At 43.6% G+C, this 17668-nt stretch overlaps 1 non-coding gene across 1 annotated transcript; it reads left to right on the top strand.

The window, feature by feature from the left end:
• Positions 1-12809: 12809 nt before the first annotated feature.
• Trnap-ugg (transfer RNA proline (anticodon UGG)) lies at positions 12810-12893 on the top strand. The gene has a single exon. It is a non-coding gene; the product is annotated as a tRNA-Pro (tRNA).
• The last annotated feature ends 4775 nt before the right edge of the window (positions 12894-17668 follow it).

Here is a 17668-nt window from a genome sequence, read left to right on the forward strand (position 1 = left end):
TCGCTCCCCACACCATGATGCCGGGTGTTGGCCCTGTGTGCCTCGGTCGTATGCAGTCCTGATTGTGGCGCTCACCTGCACGGCGCCAAACACGCATACGACCATCATTGGCACCAAGGCAGAAGCGACTCTCATCGCTGAAGACGACACGTCTCCATTCGTCCCTCCATTCACGCCTGTCGCGACACCACTGGAGGCGGGCTGCACGATGTTGGGGCGTGAGCGGAAGACGGCCTAACGGTGTGCGGGACCGTAGCCCAGCTTCATGGAGACGGTTGCGAATGGTCCTCGCCGATACCCCAGGAGCAACAGTGTCCCTAATTTGCTGGGAAGTGGCGGTGCGGTCCCCTACGGCACTGCGTAGGATCCTACGGTCTTGGCGTGCATCCGTGCGTCGCTGCGGTCCGGTCCCAGGTCGACGGGCACGTGCACCTTCCGCCGACCACTGGCGACAACATCGATGTACTGTGGAGACCTCACGCCCCACGTGTTGAGCAATTCGGCGGTACGTCCACCCGGCCTCCCGCATGCCCACTATACGCCCTCGCTCAAAGTCCGTCAACTGCACATACGTTTCACGTCCACGCTGTCGCGGCATGCTACCAGTGTTAAAGACTGCGATGGAGCTCCGTATGCCACGGCAAACTGGCTGACACTGACGGCGGCGGTGCACAAATGCTGCGCAGCTAGCGCCATTCGACGGCCAACACCGCGGTTCCTGGTGTGTCCGCTGTGCCGTGCGTGTGATCATTGCTTGTACAGCCCTCTCGCAGTGTCCGGAGCAAGTATGGCGGGTCTGACACACCGGTGTCAATGTGTTCTTTTTTCCATTTCCAGGAGTGTATATGCGATCTTGGTTACTGAAAGTTTCATACCAAGCAAAACATAGATCGCTGCTTCTAATTTCCTAACATGAGGAAACTCAATTGCGTTTTAAATTTTGCGAGTTAGGTTAGAGGAGGAGCATTTAGAACTCTTGCGATCCTGAGACTTCTACTCCTTGAGCCGAGTGGGTCGCGAGCTTGCTGACGACGATTTGGGTTATTTTCATCTGCTGGCATCTGCACAGGCTGGTGCACGTTTGCCGAGTCTGGAGCGTCACATTTTGCATTAGTGCTACCCACTCTCTGTGCATCTTACAATTTGCAGGATTTGCTACGCAACTTTTGTTGCCTGGTTAGTTGTACTGTTTAGTTCGCCTCGGGCGTTTACTTTGCATTAACGAGCTGCACGGATTAGGAGGACTTGTATCTTAGCGGGACATACTTGATTTAACTGAGTTTCTAGAGAGTTTTACGTTCAGTATTTTAGGTAACTTTGTGCTCGTTGTGTTGGAACGATTTCTCAGCCACTTTTAAGAGACAATGTGTTCATTTAATTGGAAACTTATTTTTCGTCATTTTAATGTGGTATTTGTCGAGATATTAGAGTAAATAAATGACTTATTAATTTCAGGCTTGATTTTAATCTCAAAACTAAATTATTGTCCTACAATTGATCCTGGTTAGATACCCTCTGAAAATTAATATACCTAGTTTATCCTCATTTCTAATTTGTTTATCTCATTGTGACGGTGTTCTGCCGCAAAACCGCTATTAATCCTTTTGTTCATTCTGCTTTACGCAGATATTGTAATCAGTTGTTTAATGACGTATAGTGAGCACTGCCCTCGCTCCTCTAGCATGCTACTGAGGACATCGTAAGGAATAGTGATTGCGCTCCTACATGCACCAGGAACGAAACGAACGACGTTAACACTTCAAGGTTGTCTTACTCCTTTTCCCACTTGCAATCAGTTTTCACTTTCTGCCGGCCGGAGTGGCCGAGTGGTTCTAGGCGCTACAGTCTGGAACCGCGCGACCGCTACGTTCGCAGATTCGAATCCTGCCTCGGGCATGGATGTGTGTGTTGTCCTTAGGTTAGTTAGGTTTAAGTAGTTCTAAGTTCTAGGGGACTGATGACCACAGCAGTTAAGTCCCATAGTGCTCAGAGCCAATTGAACCATTTTGTCAATTTCTCCCCTCTTATCTACTGACGTCTTTTGATGTAAATGTAACGAATTCATAAGTAGTCTAGTTTTCCAATTCACTCTGTTTACCCTCGTTTTACTTGCAAACATAGCCTGAACCACATTGTCAGATGCCTTTACCAAGTCTATAAAACACATATATAGGTCTCTTCCCTTTACTCCCAAAATTTGCAAGAGTGCTGTTGCATCTCTTTTCAATGTATTTCGTCTAAAACCAAATTTCCCCCTACATTACCTTCGTCCGTCTTTTATTAACGATTCTTAACTTAACTTGGCTACATGTGAAGTGAGAGCAATTATCCTGAGCTTTTTATTACGGTTTCATAAACATTATTCGTTCATTCCCTGCTGCCTTGGATCTAAGACCACCCACTTTCCCTAACGCATAGATGGTACAAACATTTTTAGAGTTGTTTATTTGACGTGGACCATCCCTGAAAGATTGTGTCGTCATAGTGGAGACACCCTGCACAGTTAACAGTGAGCCGTGCGTAGCTCATCTTCCCCCCCCCCCCCTCCCCCCCAAATCATACATTTTACACCCTTTTTTTTAACATACTTCCACCTCATTACGTTAATTTAAATTACTACTGTCACTGAGTTTCTGCTACTACTTCCCGGTCGTTGTCTGTCGTAAGCCGGTTCGGGTCGCGAGTTCGGACTGCCAATCAGTTGGAACGTGCGTGGATCGCAGTCCGGACCTGCAAGTCGGAAGTTGCAATGCGACACTAGTGTAGTCGGGTTTGGGCAGCAGTGAGGTCGCGTCGACATGGCTCGCCCGACCATTGCCGCCACGCATCACTTGAGCCGGGCCACGGTCTTGGTGGATCGTCGGTCGGTCGTCCTACCGGACGACGTGTTTTGGTTCCCCGATCTTTCATGAGTCGGCTGTGTGTGTGTGTGTGTGTGTGTGTGTGTGTGTGTGTGTGCATGGACTCCCGATTTGTCTTCGTGTATGCTTAGTTAGTGTTGGGAATCGTTCAGGTCTTCGTGCAAGTGTTTGTCAGGTTGTGTGTGTAGTTGGCGTTACTTCCACTGACGACTATTTTAGATGTTGTCGGCATTATGAGAGGAGTCGGTCGGTTGCTGCGGACCAGGGAAGTTATCTCCGCGCGGTGCGGTCGGCTGGGTCTGCTGGCGGTCCTGCGCAGTGTCGGAGCGTGTGTGGAGCTGTCCGATAGCTTCGAGCTTCGTGGTTCACCGACCCAGGACGTCAAAGTTGAGTATTGGTTTCAACTACCCAAGCCACGTCCATTCATGTTGTGGTGGTTCGTTTCGGTGGTTTGCTTTTGGGGAGGTTTTCCTGTGAGCAACACCGGGTGTCTCTATTGCTGAAATTTAGCCGCCATGCGATGCAATCAACTATTTTGGCTGACTAAAATTCGAGTACACCAGTGGAATTTTCTGCCTTGTGGCCGTTAGTGTTCTGGTTACCTTCCCTGGCCACTAACGTAATTTCAGGCAGCGTACGTTTACTCACCTGCTGTCGCAGTCCATCATGATGTGTAGTTTTGACAGCTAATACACACTTCATTGTGGCTCATCACGTTCGTAACATTTTGTGTTTGAGTTCTCATGGACTGATTGGTGGCAAGCAAGTCGTTGTGTCGGTCGGTCCGGGGCTGTCCTCTGGTTGGGTTTCGACGGTTCAAGTGTAGTTCGGCTCACCACCTGTCTCACCTAAGTGAACGAGGGCAGACCGACCTCCCTGGATGCTTCTGAGAGCCGTTTACTTTATTGTCCTCTCGCAGGTGTTTAATTGTCTGCTTATAATTTATCATAGCAAATGATTTGAAGATTCTTGTTTTTACAGGACTTTATGTATTTTTGAATTTTGGAAAATCAGTTGTGGGCCTTCAGCCACTTAAAACCTTATTCTTAAAATTACCCTTTAGACTAGAGGGGCAAACTGAAACACAAAACTGTTTCGAAACAAATGAAACAATACAATGTAATGTTTCGAAACGCTGTTTCGAAACAGTGAAACAGTTTGTGTTTTGTAATAGTACTGGAGGCGGGAACAAACTGCAGAAACAACGGATACGCTACTGGGATTCCCAAATTTCGTTAGTATGGGTAATATATATCCGGCCTGCTAATATTCATGCACACATTGTAGAGAATAGGCACATTGACCATAGACTCATGAATAAAGCCACATAATTCGAAAAAATAACGAAATATAAGAGAAAAAATTTTTGTCCTCAAGGTGTTTCAAATCATTACTATAAATCCAACATGCTTCCCAGCCCTTCCCGTTCACCATTACATCATCAATGATCCGTCAATCACATTGCTTGAAAGTACATCCAATTTACGTATATGTCTAAAAACTGCCGCTCTACGCCTTTTCTAATTCAAAATGTTGTAGGTTTACTTGAGTTTTTTTAATGTGATTACTGTACATGAACAGAGAAACATATTTTATAGGAGATGTGTAATTTAACTGAATGTTTTTCACACTTTTATTATTTTGAATGCGAATAGTGTGCTTTATTTTATTGTTTGTTAGTGTTTATAAAGCATATATTACTCCATTTCGGAATAGAGTAGTCAATTAGAAACGAAACTTTATTTTCGGAAATCTTAAGCATCATGCTGTTGTGTGTCAAAATGATTTCGACACTCTTGAAAGAGTTTCATGAAGTAGTATGTTAAACGTATTTCCGTATCTGTGCCGTGCCCGAATCTCGTCCGAGACAAAGTGAAATGAAGCATCACTGTTTCGATACAGTTAGTCCGTCCAAGCACAAGTGGACTGAAACAGCGTTATTTTGAAACAACGATACAGTTTCTGTGGCTGGCTCGAGATCGAATCTGGTCCCGTTATCCAACACAGTGCGGAATGAAACACCACTGTTTCGAAACAGTGAAACATAGCAGTTTCGAAACAGTGAAACAGTTCCACGTATCGATACACTGTATCGAAACATAGAAACAGTGGCCAAGTCTACTTTAGACAAAAACATTGCGGCCTTCTGCTTTTGAAAGGTTATGGTAATTTATCTTAAAATCTTGAAAATTTTATTGTGGGCCTTCGGCCGTTTGTATTGCATCTTGTTTATATTTGTCTATCCACTTTTGCCTTGAGGCTCACAGTCTAACTGACCATATGTATATTTTAATTATTTTATTTGCTTTTTTAACTGCATTGTTATCTTGTTGATCTTTAAGATTTTTTGTTTGGAGGCCTTCAGCCGTGAAAGAATTGCATTTTGAAATTTGTAGTTGTAAAGGTTCGGCTATGTGCCGTTTTGATTTAAAGGTGTTATTAAATTATAATTAATTACAATTTTGAATTGAAACTGACCGCAACCTTATTTTGCCCTTTCCACAATCCTAATCATCTGTTCTGCCCTGCGGGTGTAGCGGGCATTTCAGACACAACGTAATTGTGACTGAAGATGTAGCGATGGCAGCACAAAATGACTGATACAGTGGTTCTCAAATGCAGAAAAGTGTTATTTAATCATTGTATCTTCATGATTTTAAACTATATATATTTCAGTTTAAATGAGGAAAGTGCGGTAACTTCAGACGGTGAATGCATCTGGTCATATGGTACTTGCACTTGAATATGTTAGTGCGATTCCGCAGTTTTTAAATTTAACTTATGCTAAGCGCTATAAATGTCCTTCATGTGTGAAAAGAATCGCAGAATTTTTCTCTAGGTATGGTCAGGGCATTTACAGCTAAATACTAGTCGATAAAGTATTGAACTAGAGGTGGTTCCAATTTGTAATACAGAGGAGGAGATGTGCGGCTGTTCAAAATGGTTCCAATGGCTCTGAGCACTATGGGACTTACCTTCTGAGGTCATCAGTCACCTATAACTTAGAACTACTTAAACCTAACTAACCTAAGGACATCACTCATATCCATGCCCGAGGCAGCATTCGAACCTGCGACCGTAGCGGCCGCGCGGTTCCAGACTGACGTGCCTAGAACCGCTCGGCCACACCGGTGTGCGGTTGTGGCTTTGCCTTACAACCAAGGGGAATTGCAAGAAAACCTTGGCTGCGACCGAGGAATTGGAACTTCATTTAATTTCGGGGCAACACTTAACAGACAATAAATTGTACCCATGCCTGTGTGAAAGTGTATCTGTTTATGTGAATACACAGCAAAGACTATTACTGGCATCGCGTGTACAACGTACCTGAGCTCCATGATTACTCGCTTCAGTAGCAGACGAACTATAATAAGGGACTATAGATCATGTTACCTGAGAGGTAATTGCTCTGTAGCTTTCGTGACTTGTCACTCCTTACACGATGTCCCACTGCTAGTTGTATTTTAGCAAAGAGGCACGGTAAATTCTGTCAAATTACATGTCGTTTCATTCTGGTCCCTGCCATGTAATGTACGACACTTGGGAACTTTATAGCAGAAACCAGTTCATAAAGTATTTCGCCATCCATTGTTCATAATTCACTTTTATAATTTCATAAAGTTATTTATTTAACTCTTACAGCACGATTCGCAGTGGACTGTAGTAAGAATCCGTTAAATAACCCGGGCAGGGGGAAATTTATACGTGGGCAGTTGGCGCCATGACTTGTTAATGTGTGTGAAACGCGATAAGGGGTAACACCGGCGGGTGGATTATCCGCTGCCGCATCACGCGCTCGGCCGAATTCACAAATATAATAACCGATGACGTTGAACCTGTCGGCAATAAACAAAAAAAAGCACAAAAAAGAGAAGGAAGTGCCAAAAGCGACCGACACGAAAATAGCGGGCATAACCGAATTAGGGCCCCTGGCAAAATTGATTGGCGTAACTCGGTTCCCGCGGAAGCGAGCGTTTTGTACTACCGACTGTTGTTACCGTCAAAACAGAGCAGCGGTTGGTGGTCGGCGTCAGGAAGCATGGCAGCTTCCTTCCCGCGCGGTCCACGGACGCTACCGATGTTAACATGGCGTTGCAAACTCGCTCGGCACGTTCTGTTCCATGCAGTCGTCATCTCTGTCGCTTAACTCGCAATTCTTAGCACCCCTAATTTTCTATTGGCAAATTACGTGGTTCCTTTGAAATGTGTACTGCCGATTGCACTCCCAATCCTTCCATGATACGAGCCTGTCTCTGAAGATCTCGTTGTAAACGGGTCCTTGAACTCTTGTCTGCTGAACTTTTGTCTCTTTCCTTCTTTCCGCTCAGCTATAGCATCTCCAGGCTGCAGTGACAGAACAGCTGGAGCTCGTCGTAATTGCCCAATTCACCGCTAAAGAATGAGAAACTGTTTCTGCACTCATGCTCCTTATAGATCATAGTTTCCTTAGCAGCTTGTTTGTGGAGTGGTTAGAAAAATTCTTCTAATAATTTCCGGGTATGCAGCCGGATCCCGGCGACATTCTGCCACGATATTTCGGCCCAGAGACGTCCGGCCATCATCAGGTGAGTACACAACTACTGAAGAGCCCAGGTGCAGTCGCGGTATTTATGCCGAATCTCGCGCATGTGAAATGTACTGGCATCCTACAGCGCATGCGTCAGGTGTTGACATGCGCAGCATAGCCGAGTTGTACGTGCTGCCCTCGGTGGTGGAAATAAAGGTTCATCTAGTCATTGAGTATCGAATGACACTGTCGATTCCGCTGTGATTGTATAATTTTAATAACAGGATTCCAATTTTTATCCAGCTGAAAGCCGTTGTCACGATTTATAAGATCTTATAAATCGTGACAACGGCTTTCAGCTGGATAAAAATTGGAATCCTGTTATTAAAATTATACAATCACAGCGGAATCGACAGTGTCATTCGATACTCAATGACTAGATGAACCTTTATTTCCACCACCGAGGGCAGCACGTACAACTCGGCTATGCTGCGCATGTCAACACCTGACGCATGCGCTGTAGGATGCCAGTACATTTCACATGCGCGAGATTCGGCATAAATACCGCGACTGCACCTGGGCTCTTCAGTAGTTGTGTACTCACCTGATGATGGCCGGACGTCTCTGGGCCGAAATATCGTGGCAGAATGTCGACGGGATCCGGCTGCATACCCGGAAATTATTAGAAGAAGAAATACGCCGGGAAAATTTCAGAAGTCACATCAAATACCTTTATGGTTAGAAAAATGTTCCAATGTGTGTGAAGTCTTATGGGACTTAACTGCTAAAGTCATCAGTCCCTAAGCTTACACACTACTTAACCTAAGCCGGTCGATGTGGCCGAGCGGTTCTAGGCGCTTCAGTCTGGAAACGCGCGACCGCTACGGTCGTAGGTTCGAATCCTGCCTCGGGCATGGATGTGTGTGATGTCCTTAGGTTAGTTAGGTTTAAGTAGTTCTAAGTTCTAGGGGACTGATGACCTCGGAGCCTACTTAACCTAAATTATCCTAAGGACAAACACACATCCATGCCAGAGGGAGGACTCGAACCTCCGCAGGGATCAGCCGCACAGTCCATGACTGCAGCGCCTGAGACCGCTCGGCTAATCCCGCACGGCGAAGTGGTTAGAACACAAGTGCCGGGATTGCATGTGTATGTGTGTGCATTATGGCTAAAGCTACGTGTTTCCTCATATGACTTACATCGTACACTGACGAGTCAAAGGAACTGGTACACATGCCTAATGTCGTGTAGGGACCCCGCGAGCACGCACAAGTGCGGCAACACGATGTGGTATGTACTCCAGTAATGTCTGAAATAGTGCTGGAGAGAACTAACCTGCAGGGATGTACAAAAATCCGTATGAGAACGAGGAGGTTGAGACCTCTTCTGAACAGCACGTTGCAAGGGATCCCAGATATGCTCAATAACGTTAATGGCTGGGGAGTTTGGTGGCCAGCGGAAGTGTTTAAACTCAGAAGATTGATCATGGAGCCATTCTGTAGCAAATTCTGGACGTGTCGGGTGTCGCATTGTCCTGCTGGAATTGTCAAGTCCGTCGGAATACACAATGGACGTGAATGGATGCAGGTCATCAGCAAAATGCTTACGTACGTGTCACCTGTCAGAGTCGTTATCAGTGGTCCCATATCACTCCAGCTGCATACGTCCCACACCAATACAGAGCGTCCACTAGCTTGAACAGTCCCCTGGTAACATGCAGGGTCCATTGGTTCATGAGGTTGTCTCCATACCCGTACACGACCATCCGCTCGATGGAATCTGAAATGCGACTAGCCGACTAGGCTACATGTTTCCAATCATCACCAGTTCAATGTCGGAGCTGACTGACCCAGGCGAGGCGTAAGGCTTTGTGTCGTGCTGTCATCAAGGGTATACGAGTCGGCCGTGGCTCCGAAAGCCCTTATCGATGATGTTTCGTCAAATGTTTCGCGCACTGACACTTGTTGATGGCCCAGCACTGAAATCTGGAGCAATTTGCAGAAGGATTGCACTTATGTCACGTTTAACGATTCTCTTCAGTCGCCGTTGGTCCCGTTCTTGCAGGATATTTGACCGGCCGCAGCGATGTCGGAGTCTTGATGTTTTACTGGATTTCTGATATTCACTGTAAACTCGTGAAATGGTCGTACGGGAAAATCCCAACTTCATTGCTACCTCGGAGATGCTGTGTCCCATCGCTCGTGCGCCGACTATAGCACCACATTCAAACTCACTTAAACCTTGGTAATCTGCCACTGTAGCAGCAGTAACTGATCTAACAACTGCGCCAGACACTACTTGTCTTATATAGGTGTTGCCGACCGCAGTGCCGTATTCTGCCTGTTTACATGTGTCTATATGTGAATATATCAGTTTCTTTGGCACTTCAGTGTAGTTCGCAGTGGCTCAGTGATAATACTGCTACTTGACGAAGGCGCAGCACGCCTCTCTTTTAGTACTTCCCTCCGGTTTGTCGTGTCTGAGCTACCGTGATGAGCGCGAATACCCATTGCGCCGCCGTGCTAAATGCCCTGGCCTCTCACTTTTTGCGCCCCGTTTTCGAAATCTTGTATTGTTTTTATCTTGTTTTATTTTTTATTTATCTGCCCATGTCCTTAGAAGTTACTACACACATGTTTCTTATCAGTTTAGGAGATAAAAGGGCGTTGTGTTAATTGTAAAATTACAGCTGTGTTTCACAATAAGTGTCATACATTTACTATGTAATTCATGTGTGTAAGGTATTCTCAGGAATTTCGATCTTTTTGAAGTCTCGTATTCTTATTATTCATTCTTACATCAATTGTTATATCAATTCTTATATTATATCTTATTCTTCAGGAAGATTTGTTGCATTCCCTTGGATGATACTGATCGTATAAAAATTTCGAACACCACGAGCATCGCACGAGAGCAGGTTTGCCACACCGACTTTAGAAACAAACGTCATTAACATTTCTGAAGATTTCACTCATTGGCAATAATTTTGCGGCAAACCCCATATAATGATCAATTTACCGCTTGTGGTGCTTGCAACTGAATATGACTGAAGACACACAATAGAAATTTCACCGAAAACCGTTTGAAATAGTTTTCTGGTTCATTTATTGCTTCTTTTCATTCACCAGTCATAAAACCAGTAGACACATAAGGACATCGTTATTCGAATAGTCATTTGAAAACATTCGCGTAGTAATCTTCTACGGAGATGGGTCGGTACATGAAACACAAAAATAAAAGTGATAATAGAGTTTCTAACACGGGTTCCAAAATTGAGAGGCCGTGAAGTTAAGCCGCTGCAGCATCATTTCGACTGAGAGATTTACCTGCTAAAAGGCAGACGAGGTACTTCGACAACTGCGAGCGTTATTTTTTCCGAAACGATCTACTGATGAGTCTTCCACTGAGCGAAGTTTCTGACGCGATTGGAGACGTTATGACGGCGACACAAAAAGGCTGATAAGGTGGTTCTCAAGTGCAGAAAAGTGGTACTTATTAAATGTAGTTTTGTGACTGTAAGCTATATCCTTCAATTTCAGTGGGAAAAATGAGATCATCAGCCATTGAATCCATCTGACCACATGTTATTTGCATGTGGATATGTTACTACAGTTCAACAGCTTTTTAATGATCATTTTAAACATGCTAAATGTTAGACATGTCCTTTATGTGGTCTCTTAGATATTGTAGCTAAAACTTGACGTAATTTTTCTCTATGTAAAGTGGGTTGTTCGAAGAATAACTCATTGTGGGAGCAGCGAATTTCCAGCTAAATACCACTCGGTTAAAGTATTGGGCCAGAGGGAGTCCCAATTTCGAATATTTGGTTGGGGATATTCGATTCAAAAATCAAATGGCTCCGAGCACTATGGGACTTAGCTTCTGAGATCACCAGTCCCCTAGAACTTAGAACTACTTAAACTTAACTAACCCAAGGACATCACACACATCCATGCCCGAGGCAGGATTCGAACCTGCGACCGTAGCGGTAGCTCGGTTCCAGACTGTAGCGCCTAGAACGGCTCGGCCATTCCAGCCGGCTATTCGATTCTGCCATTTGGCTTAGAATCAAGGGAAATCTGCAGAAAACTTAATCAGGACCGAGAAAAAGTGTCTATATTTAATAATGTGACAAGTAACACACACAAAAATCGTACCCAAGTGCGTGTGACAGTATATTTGTTTATCTGATTACATAGTAAAGCTTCATGTATTCTCCTGCCTGCAGCTAACTGACCACTCCACGCTACCTAGCAAGTACTCGCGTCCTTTCTCGCAAAAACCCCAAAGCAGCCTGGAAGCTCCTTGTCAAGTTTTTACATGGGATTCACACAAGAGCAAGTCCGAAACAGGCACTGAATTGAAATGATATATATATATATATATAGGGAGCACTGAAATGAAATCGAGACAAATGGGAAAAAAGTACGTAAGTTTATTATTTCAAAAGTAGTCGCTATAACTGTAAATACATTTATTCCACTGTGAGACAAAACGGTCAATGCTGTCGCGGACAAACGTTTGCGGTTGCCTAAGGAACCACGATTGTACGAAGTCGTGGACCTCTTCGTCTGAAGCAAATCGACGGCCACGAATGTCCATCTTCAGGGCTCCAAAAATAGGAAAGTCACACGTGGAGAGATCGGGACTTTTGTAGAGGATATGTAAGGGCTTCATAACGAAACTTTTTTACCATCTGTCTAGTTTTCATGCGACTGCTCCTTCTTCAAAGTTTGGACCATGAATTTATGTAATAAGGTGATCTAAGTGCAATATTGTAAAAGCAAGATATAGAACAGAAGAGAGTTACTTCGTACAACTTACTTACAATAGGCATAGCAAATAATTAATTGATTTGCTAGAACCTGACTAGATCTAACAAGCATACGAATTTTCACTAGAAACTTGTAAGCAACGCTGCTTACATCTCCGTTGTGTGACCTGTCTGTTAACATAATCACAAATACAAGATTAACATTATCAGAATATACGTTAAATGATGAACTACTACTCCGTCAGCTCTGCTCGGCATACAACTTACCTCCGTTCCCAAGGTTAGAATAGTGGTGCTTATTGCTGACTACAGTGTTCAAATAATTTGATGCAGATTGCAAAACCGTTCAAGAAACATGACCACCTTTGCTGATGGTAAGTTGTATATAATGGTGGTCGTAATGTGCAACTCGGTGTAAAGTTCTCGAAATAGTAGAAATGTTGACAACGGTTTTGTAATGATTTCGAAAATATTTGAGTAGAAATTCATATAATTACTTCAGAAACTTAATCACACTCTAAAGCAGAGCGCAAGGATTGTGGTACAAAACACTTACATCCTCGAAACCAAATAAAATCTATATAGAAAACAAATAATATTGAATGGGAGTCATAGGGAATAGTGGTGTTGAGTTTAAGCGCCCTACTTGTCGGGTGGTTTGCCGGCCTGGGTGGCCGAGCGGTTCTAGGCGCTACGGTCTGGAACCGAGCTACCGCTACGGTCGCAGGTTCGAATCCTGCCTCGGGCATGGATGTGTGTGATGTCCTTAGGTTAGTTAGGTTTAAGTAGTTCTAAGTTCTAGGGGACTGATGACCTCAGAAGTTAAGTCCCATAGTGCTCAGAGCCATTTGAACCATTTTTTGTTGGATGGTTTAATAACAAACCGTGTTATATTGTGCATATAAGCCCACCCTCTTCACAACGCCACAAAGGGGACTTTTCATTACTCTCTAAAATCCTAAAAAAATTCATGAAAATGTCCTCTTCAAGCCTTGCAATACGAACCAGAACACTAGGTACGCATTAACTACATGATATCTGTGAATGAGCAACCGAGTTTGATTGGTATTATGATCCCATTCTACACAACCACGTTGCGTCTCAAACACTTTAGTGCTTCATACAGCTACCAACAAGAGCAAACCGACAAGAGTGGTCTCCAACACCCTTTTTGTCATCAAACATCTCGTCCACCACTCGTCAAGAGGCACGCTCAAATCTCATTGCCCTGTGCAACAGGAATTTTCAGAGAGACTTTCGAATACTGGCGTGATAAATACTGTTATTTCTGTAGAAATCAATGGATCAGTAGACAAGGTATCTTTGCTTTTCACACGAGAGTTAATAAATGTGAAATAATTCAGTAGTGTTAGTTACAAATACGAAAGGGAAGTTTGAAACTTAGTCCATCACACCCATGAACCAGAAAAGCACTTGCAAACTCTTTCGGGTTTCCATAAACGAGGAACAAATTTATTGATTATGGAGAATCACTCACTCTCAACATCACACACACAACACTTCTAAAACCAAGGCTCCCCCTAGCAAGGTCTGTCACTCCCGTCGTACCTTCGCGAGGGCTCCCAGCTTACGCCCGATGTCGTCAGCTCCAAAACTTCTTCACGGAATTATTTTAACTCGCAGGGCTTTCGGCCAATAATTTTCCAGATCGTAGTCTAGTTATTTCCGATCTGCCATTTCCTACTACCGCTCTTAGTTAGGTGCTGGCTGTTGCTTGCCAACACTTTCAGAGATTTTTTTCCAAAAGAAACTATGATCATTCTGTGGAAATCACTCGACTTTTACAACAGTGGGGTCGGCCCATTTAGCCGCCTTAAGGGGAGTTCTGGTAGAGAAGCACGGAAGACGAGCGGAGATTAGAATTTTTTTCATACAATGATTGTTTTTAGTAAAATGGGAGTTTAACGACATACACTCGTATAAGAAAAAAAAGTATCTCATGACAAATTAAAATGGCAGCTGTAGCCATTGTCAAGACATCGCCGCACGGCGCTTCAGGGTGTGCGCGAAGCGTTCTGCCACACATAAAAGCAGAAAATTCTTAAATTAGATTGAATGCTGTGCATTCTTCAAGATGCGGTTTTGTTAAATACCTTGAAACAAAAATGTGGTGGCTTTTTGAAGAAAGTCAACTTGCTTTCTGTTTTTTCTAAGTTCTGAATACAAAAAAGCCCTGCTAAGGTCCCCTAAATTTAATTCGCTTTCATTTAAAAACAAAGAAATGAATCGGGTAGTCTGTCGAGGTTCTAGGGCGTTTCATGCGCTGCAAAATGTTGTTCCGAGAAAAACGTGTTTAAAGTTTGGAGTAACAAAACAATCGTTCTTTCAAAACTTATCGTTATTTCAGTCCGTCCTCTTTTAACAAACTGAGACATTCTTTGCTTCGCTTCAGCCACGTATTTCCTGTCAGACAACTAGGGAAAACTTCCGCTGTGCGTTCCGAAGACGATTCTTAACACGTTCATGGTCTTCAGAACAGATGAATAGCCTTCATTGAGTGTACCCGCAGCTATATACGCTGCTATTTCAACAGTTTTTGCCCCACAATGAAGATGTTTTGGTACCATTTTCCAGATCCGTACGTCGTGCTCTCTTAGTCCTTCTGCGAATTGGACTGGTGCATATTTTAAACAAATCTTCATCGGGGAGAAATTCGTATACTGATTGAATCTTTTCTTAAAATAGCTCATCGTCTCCGGAAACTGGACAACCTTAGCTGTCACCCACAACGACGAGCACTAGCCGACCAGTGCGCCCCGGAAATGACACATTACACGGTGAACCGAGCACTAAAATAACCTGAGCACTATTTCCATTAACCTTTGTACATGGCTGGAGCAGCAACCTTAGGATGAACTCTTCTTGTAGAAACAGCCAACCAGTTTCAAAATGGAAGATTTATTAGAACGTCTTCTTCAGAAAGAAATATTGACAACTGGTTCACATGTTGTGACAGAGGTACGTTAAAATATAGCCGAAAGGCTATATTTCATCTCAATAATAATTGAAACATATACAATACTTGACTGACGCCCTTCAGCTACATTTTAACCTATGTCTGTTACAACATGTAGTCCAGTTGTCAATATTTCCTTTTGAAGAAGACGATTTTATAAACGTTGAAACTACGGTAAAACGGTTTTAATAAACGTTTCATTTTGCAACTGACTGGTTGTTCACTGTATCTACAAGAAGGTTTCCCATAACGTTGCATTGTTAAACGACAGACCACGGCCCTCAATGATTGTTTACGATTAACAAACAAGAATGACCAGTTAAGATTTTGTGGTGATATTAAATTTTAAGCTAAGTGTACATACTGTAGGCAGCTGAGAAGGATACTTGTGGCGGGTGAGGCAGGGGGTTGATATCTTGTGTTTGCACTCCATCCTTTCCGCCCTCGATCTGCGTCGCTGCCTACCCAAAAGGTACTGCCTTTCCGGCAGACTTCATCATCAGTCTTGCTGAGTTTTTGTTCGCCATTTAGGGCCACACATTTGATTATTTACTAGCTTTCTCCTCGTAGTTTCCTCTGCATATGTACTCGACACACTCATATATTGAACAAATCTCCTCCTCTTCCTCCCTGTGCATTACAGTTCAATAAATCAGGGCAATACTTTTTTCACAAGACATCTGTCAATCAGGGCAGGCTACACATTAGAGGCCTGAAAACCATTTATTTGCCTCTGATGTACAGCCCCCAATGCCAAGCAGACTGATAGTAGTCCAACACAAAATGTCTGTCATGCAGAGCTGCCTAAATGTCAGGGTCTGGAAAACCCTTTTTGTTCCTGACATGTATGCTATCCTGTAAAGTAGGTTGATTTGGCAGGCCGATACTGTTCTCACACAACATGCCTGTTATGCAGCGCAGCCTATATGTTATGGGCTGGGAAAAACACATTGTGGCAATATCTCCACTCTCAATGGAGGTAGGAGGTAAACTCCACAGTTCTGGTACCTGCAAGGCCTGCTGTGTCTGCAACAAATTTGGTTGAAACATATCCAGGGCTTTGGAATGAGATCCAAACATACATACATACACACATGCACTTTGCCTTATGCCTAACAGATATGTGGTACCAGTGAGAAAGAGGACAGTTCTAATGAAACCTGTTGGCAGACATCTCATCCGATTTCAAGCAAGAAACAAACGAGAAAATGCTGCCACTGACGGTGTTTTAACCAATAACATGAGGATATCTATTTAGTACTAACAATATATTGGTACAGCAGTTATTGATACTATGCACACACAAATCGAGAATTTCATTGATATTCTTTTGGCTGTATCAGTATACTGAAGCACCTTGTCAAGTGAGTCACTCATGGTTGATGTAATTGCATTTTTGAAACTGTTTTTGTTAAGATACTTATTACACTGCCTAGCGCACGTCACGTTGCACACAAATCTCCCATTCGTGCCCATTCTTCTGAGCTGCAATGAGTATTTAGTCAAGTCAGTTAAATGAATGTTTATAATATTCTCGTTCAACCCAGTGAACTGGGCGCTGGCTTGCGAGAGAGGGAAGTGGGCCAACTCAGATCGAAAGCATGCGATGCTGTTTAACTACCGTTGATTTGTTAAACCAGGTTTTAAGTGGTTTTCCACTCCCGTTTTTGAACATGCTTGACTGTGCCTCAAAAATACAATTGACAACCAATTTATTTATTTATTTAGCGTCTGGCATCTACAGAGTAAAATTGCACACATACTATTAATTAATATAATAAACGATTTACAAATATACTATTAAATGATTGATTGCAAACAACAATATGCGAAAGATGATGGAGACACCCACTGCAGCTATTACAAGTCCACATCTAAGTAGGTCACCCACTGAACAGCACGTGGAATAGCATTCATGATATTCCTCCACTCTCCATCAAACCTCCTCGCTGGACATTCGAAGATTAAGTGAGGGATTGTTTGTTCTTCTGCACCACAGTCGCATCGTGGTCATCAGTGAGTTTCCATGTGTGGAGAATGGCCTTACACCTGCCGTGGTTAGTCCTCACACGATTAAGTGTGCACCAAGTTGTTCTGGGCATCTACATTCCTTCCACCGGTATCGATCAAAATCAGTGATGAGAGGACTGTGATTATTCAGCGACCAGTATTGCCTCCATTCCCTTGCTATGCCGTACCTTTCTGGGTATTTGAGGACTTCGTCTTCCCATATAGGTTTCCTGGATTTAAGGCGGGTAATTGGTAGATGGTCCAATATTTTTCGGATAGGTATATCTACAGAGACAGAGGGGTCATTAATTTTCTTCCATTCTCGGATAGCTGCTTGTTGCCTTCTGAGGGAGGGAGGAGCTATATTGCAAAGGGCATGAAGCTAGGGAAGTGGAGTTGATTGCAGAGTTCCTGAGACAATCCTCATGGTGGTATTAAGCTGGACATCTATTTTCTTCGTGTGTGTGCTCTTGTACCAGACTGGGGCGCAGTATTCAGCCACCGAGTAAACAAGAGATTGTGCTGCAGTGCGTAGG

Source organism: Schistocerca cancellata, chromosome 8, assembly GCF_023864275.1.
Source record: "Schistocerca cancellata isolate TAMUIC-IGC-003103 chromosome 8, iqSchCanc2.1, whole genome shotgun sequence".
NCBI lineage: Eukaryota > Metazoa > Arthropoda > Insecta > Orthoptera > Acrididae > Schistocerca > Schistocerca cancellata.